Consider the following 5,547-nt stretch of genomic DNA (forward strand, 5'->3'; position numbering starts at 1 on the left):
TTCATTTTTCCACCAAATGCTACTAAATATATACAGTCTTTCAACAACTCGAAAAAGTTTTACTTTATCACTTAAATTTAGAATATTGTGTTTTTTTGTCTATTTTAGAGAATCAAAATAACTTTTATTTTGTTCTTTTACTATTTTATTTTGTTGAGGCATATTTTACACAAAACAATGGGAAAACCCTTAGCAGATCACATGATTTAAATACAGGTAACATAGTTGGGCACCAGTGGCTCATTCCTGTAATCCTAAAGAGGCTAAGATCTGAGAATTGTGGCTAACCTTAGTTCTAACTAACCTTAGCTCGAACCAACAAAGATGAAAGTAGAGCTATGGCACGTGGTAGAGCACTAGCCTAAAGTAAAAACAAAGCAAAACAAACAAAAAGAGGACTGGCACACACAAGAAAATCTAAATGACAGAAATAGAGAGCTTCTGGGCATCACATCAACTTCCTAATGGGATGTGCACATGGGAATTTAAAATATTTTTTTTTAAATAGATTAAAAATTTTAATCACAATGAAGAATTTTCATATGGTCAAACATGTACTAAATCGGGGAATGAGAATAGCTCACTTTATGTTGTCGTGGGCAGAAATACTTTGCGGTTGGATTTGAAACCCTATTACAGTTTCTTTTTGCCATGGCATCATGTTGGTTCAAGGTAAAATACTTGGCCTAAGGAACATTTATGGTTAAGATATGAAATCTCATCATTATTCACTGCAATTGAGGACTGATTCCTATTGTGTAAATTCTTCATGCATGTCACTCAATGATAAAGTCCCATAAGATAGCACCTTCATTCACTCATACACTTTCAACAAAACATAAGCTGTCTGCCTAGAATGTTGGGTACCTTTAGTGTGTAATGCAGCTTTCAAGGGAACAGAGGAACTGTAGGGGAGACTTCAGGCCACAGCAACTCACTTTGGTTGAATTGGTGTCCTTGATGAGAATGTTGATGTCAAAGGCTTCACCACTAAGCTTTTCAAAAGAGATGCTGTAGGACAATCCCTTCCCCTCCATAGCTATATAAAGTGAAGCCAGTTCTGTCTCCTATTCCTATGGCAGAAAGAAAGCTCATCAGTTTTCAACAACTTAAGGATTTGTTTTCAAAGTATGACTATCAGACTAGAAGAGTCAAAAAACAATCTGAAGTATTCCAATACACTGGAATAAACTATTCTTTCCATCCTATACACAGTTATAGGGAGATTAAAAGAGATATTCTTAATTGTATGATAATTTCTAAGAAACAACACAATTACTTTAAACATTTTTCTGGGACATCAAAGCTCTAATCTGAAAAGAGAATGTTCCTAAGGCAAAAAAAGAATTCTAACTCGTACCACACTCCCACTCACAAAATTATTTTTTGGTCATTCAGATTTATCAGCAGATACATGAGAGGGTTTAGGATATTAGACAGCTTCAGCATTAACACAAATAAATCATATCTCATACATTAGATCATAGCCTAATCATCACTGCTTTTGGAAAGCCTTTATTTCTCGAGATTCTTATACTTTCCTTCATAGTATCTGTCTAGCATTCTCTTCTTTTTTTCTGGTCCTGGGGTCTGAGCTTTTATTCAAAGTTAGTGCTCCACCACTTGAATCACAGTGTCACTTCCAGATTTTTCTGTGATGAATTGGAGATTAGTGTCTCATGGACTGCAGGTGTGAGCCATCGGTGCTTAGGCATTCTAAGAAATAGGGCTGTGACTCTAAGTAGTAAAGCACTAGCTTTGAGCAAAAAAGCTCAGGGACAGCGTCCAGGCCCTGAGTTATAGCCATATATCCAGTCAGATAAGTTGATGTTAGGCAAAATGAGCCTCAAGATAAGGAATCAAATGGTTTTTCTTTCTTGCTATTATTTCTAACATATTTATAATATGATTTCTTTGTTGCTTTGTAGGAAGGGACAAAAACAAATTGTTTAAATAGGGATACAGGTGGACCCATTGCAACAATGGGATGTCATGTCAAAAAACGAACTTTACAACTTTGGTGCAAGGGAGGGTGGGATGGGAGGGGGGAGTAGATGGGAAGGGATGGGAAGGGAAACAAAGGAGGAAGGAATAATGCTTGATAAGAAATATACTCATTATCCTGGTCATGTAATTGTAACCCCTCTGTATGGTATTTTCACAATAAAAAAAAGTGAAAAAGAAAAATAATAGAAAAAAGAGGTAGAATCTTTAAGACTTGATTGTGAGGAGAACTCTGCCCTCATAGACAGATGACTTCATTATGAAAATGATCTTGTTTCAAAACAAGTACTGTCTTACTTTCTCATTCTCTCATTCATGCCTTTTTGCCTTTCTACCATCCTTCATGGGGGACACAGCGAAAAGACCTCAGTTACATATGTAAAGATCATGCTCTAGTGCTCTGTTTGACATTTCCTTGCCATAAGAATAACAAAGACAAGGTTGATTTTGGCTAGAAGAGAAAAGAACAGAATGTATTAATCAAAGGTCAGGACATTGTACAAGATACCTGTGTACAATGAAAAATGTCTGCTCTATTATTTCTTTAGAAGTCAGGGGAGCTTATAGGTAAATATTTTCTCCTAGATACTTAATTTATCACTTGCTACTACTGCTTTCATGGATCTCTGGGTACACAGCACACCACAAGTGCATTCACTGACTTAGAACTTTTCTAACACCTTCTATTTTTAATTCATTAGGATTAAAATGAAAGAAAATCCCCACATATTTGTTAAAAAATGGTGCATAGCCTTACTTAATGACATGGGAGGCAGTGGTGGATCCTAGAATAATGTGTACACAGTCTTCTTATGATATACCCTGGAAATCTGTTGAAGTGGAAGATGGGGTAGAACAAAGAGGGAGATTTAAATGATAAAAAGAAATAGTGGAAAATAGACAATAAAAACAAAATAACTTTATTACAAACTCAGTTATTCATAGAAAAAAGTCACTTAAAACCTTCTTCTGTTCACTGCAAAAAAGCATTTAATATATGAGTTAACACAAAATATAGAAAAACTAGCACTAAATATACCTTACCTAGAAAACATTGTCAGTTCTCATTCATCTGGCCAGTGTGGGATTTCATTTATTTATTTATTTATTTATTTATTTATTTATTTATTTATTTATTTATTTATTTATTTATTTTTGTCAGTCGGGGGACTTGGACTCTGACTTGAGCTCTTCAGATCAAGGCTAGTGCTCTACTACTTGAGCCACAGCACCATTTCTAGTTTTCTTAGTGGTTTATTGGAGATAGAAGTCCCATGAATTTTCCTGCCTGAGCTAGCTTTTAACTGCGTTCCTTGGATATCAGCCTCCTGAGGAGCTAGGATAACAGACGTGAGCCACTAACTCCTGGTTTAAGAGAATTTTTCTTATCTGTCCTTTGAAGCAGCCATTTCAAAATTGTCTAATATTGCTGTAGCATTACTGAAGTATAAATATTATGACAAGTAGAAATCGAAGAAGCTAATTGTACCTGTGAATACAGTCAGTGACAATTATTTCAAATTATGGCTTGGACATATATCATCACTATTCAAATGTATTCTTAATTTGACAAGATTTGAGTATAGACCGATTTTCCAAACTGACTTTTCTAGTAATGTGTGCCAGTAAGGCATGCTTTAGACACAATCACTATACTGTATAGATTAAAATACAAAGTATCTTGTAAGTTTGGTTTTAAAACTCTAAATCATTGACTGAACTAGCTCTGTCATTGTTTTTATGATTCATAGGAATAATTCTAAACAATGAATCAGATTTTCTCCATCTAAGACACAGAATAAAGTATATGACTTGGGTACCGAAAAACAAAGTAAGATCATTTCTCCAATTACTTAACATTATTACTGTTAGTCCTGAAAATTCACCCCATCATGTGTTAGTAATAGAACTACTTAGCAATTTTGTGATCATACAGAGAAATTTAAACCTATATAGTTTTAAGTTGTTTACCTCTCTGGAAAGTTTCCCATACTTGTTCTTTTTTTAATTAAAAGACAATACTTGAAAACTTAAAATAAAAGTAAGGTACATGCCAATGTCTCATCCTGTAATCATAAGCTGATAAGATCATGGTTGGAATCCAGCTGAAGAGGGAAAGTCAAGGAGACCTTATCTCTAAGTAACCACCAAAAAGACAGAACCGGACCGGTGGTTGAAATGGCATAGCACTAGCCTTGAGCACAAAAGATCAGAAGTTCAAGTCCTGAAAAAGTACCCCCTCACCAAACACAAGATCAAACACAGGGCTGGGATTCAGCTTAGCAGCTTACCATGCATGAGTTTTGATTCCTAAAACAAGGAAAGGGAGGGATTGGGTGAGGGAAGAGAGAGGGAGGGAGAAAAGGAGAGGGAGACATAACTGCATATAGAAAAGTGGGTAGCTCTGCATAATAAATGATATTCGCTAGGGTACAGGCAAACATTTTCTGTAAAGGAAGAGAGTAACTACCACCATGCCTTGGGAGCTACATGATATGCCGTAAGTATTCCATTCTTCTGTGGCAGTGTCACAGGGGACACAGATAGAATGAATGCATTAAAACTACTAACATTCACTGAAACTTGAATTCTATTTTTATTTGAAATATGGCTAGTGTAACTGTGTGTCTGAATTTTTAATTTTATGTAATTTTGCTTACTGTAGGTATTGTCACTTACAGCTTTGTGGCTGGCTACTCAGCTGAGTAGAACAAATTTGGCCTCTGATGAAGGCTTAGAGCACCTCCAAAGTAATCCAGGAATACAAGCCATGTAAGTCACTAAGCTTTTTGGTAGTCACAGTAAGAAACAGTAAAATAAGAAAATAAATAAAACCTACAATTAAAAACACCAAAGGAGCTTTAATCAAAATTCAGCAAAATTTATCTAGTATTTAAAGCTTAATCCTCAGATTCCAGCATTCTGAGTAGCTAGGATTACAAATGTGAACTACTGTCATGTGTTTGTTAGTTTTTAAAATACCAAGTCAGCATTGTTACTTACCTGGGAGGGGAGATACCATGATTACGAAGGTGATTTTCCCAGGGAAAGGCTTATCTATTACATTCCAGATGTGCTGACTCCTGTGATTTCCTCAAATGTGAGAAATTCGACTGCATAAATTGTGGTAGTGGAGGACTGTGTTAGTGCTCTACCCTGGATAACTAACTAACTAGATAGATAGATGATAGATAGATAGATAGATAGATAGATAGCATTGTATTTTATATTGGCCTCATCTCCTTTCCTGCACTCAGCAGTCGCTTGGTCCTAAGGACTACTGTAAAGGATGAGGTACTTCTAGGCCTACTTTGTAGTTGCTAGGAACTACAAGGAGTAGAGAAATCAGCTAGAACTCACCATGAGAAAATAAATGAGGCTGTTGGGTGCGGGTGGCTTACACATGTAATCCTAACTACTCAAGAGGCTGAGATCTGAGGATTGCAGTTCAAAGCCAGCCCAGGTAGGAAAGCTCATGAGATTCTTATCCTCAATTAACCACCAGAAAACCAGAAGTGGGCTCTGGTTCAAGTGGTAGAGCAC

General features: G+C 36.0%; 1 non-coding gene across 1 annotated transcript; it reads left to right on the forward strand.

The window, feature by feature from the left end:
- The first annotated feature begins 4,999 nt into the window (after positions 1-4,999).
- On the forward strand, positions 5,000-5,163 carry LOC122097263. The gene has a single exon (XR_006145505.1). It is a non-coding gene; the product is annotated as a U1 spliceosomal RNA (small nuclear RNA).
- The last annotated feature ends 384 nt before the right edge of the window (positions 5,164-5,547 follow it).

Source organism: Dipodomys spectabilis, unplaced genomic scaffold, assembly GCF_019054845.1.
Source record: "Dipodomys spectabilis isolate Male_0828 unplaced genomic scaffold, ASM1905484v1 ptg000420l, whole genome shotgun sequence".
Classification (NCBI taxonomy): domain Eukaryota; kingdom Metazoa; phylum Chordata; class Mammalia; order Rodentia; family Heteromyidae; genus Dipodomys; species Dipodomys spectabilis.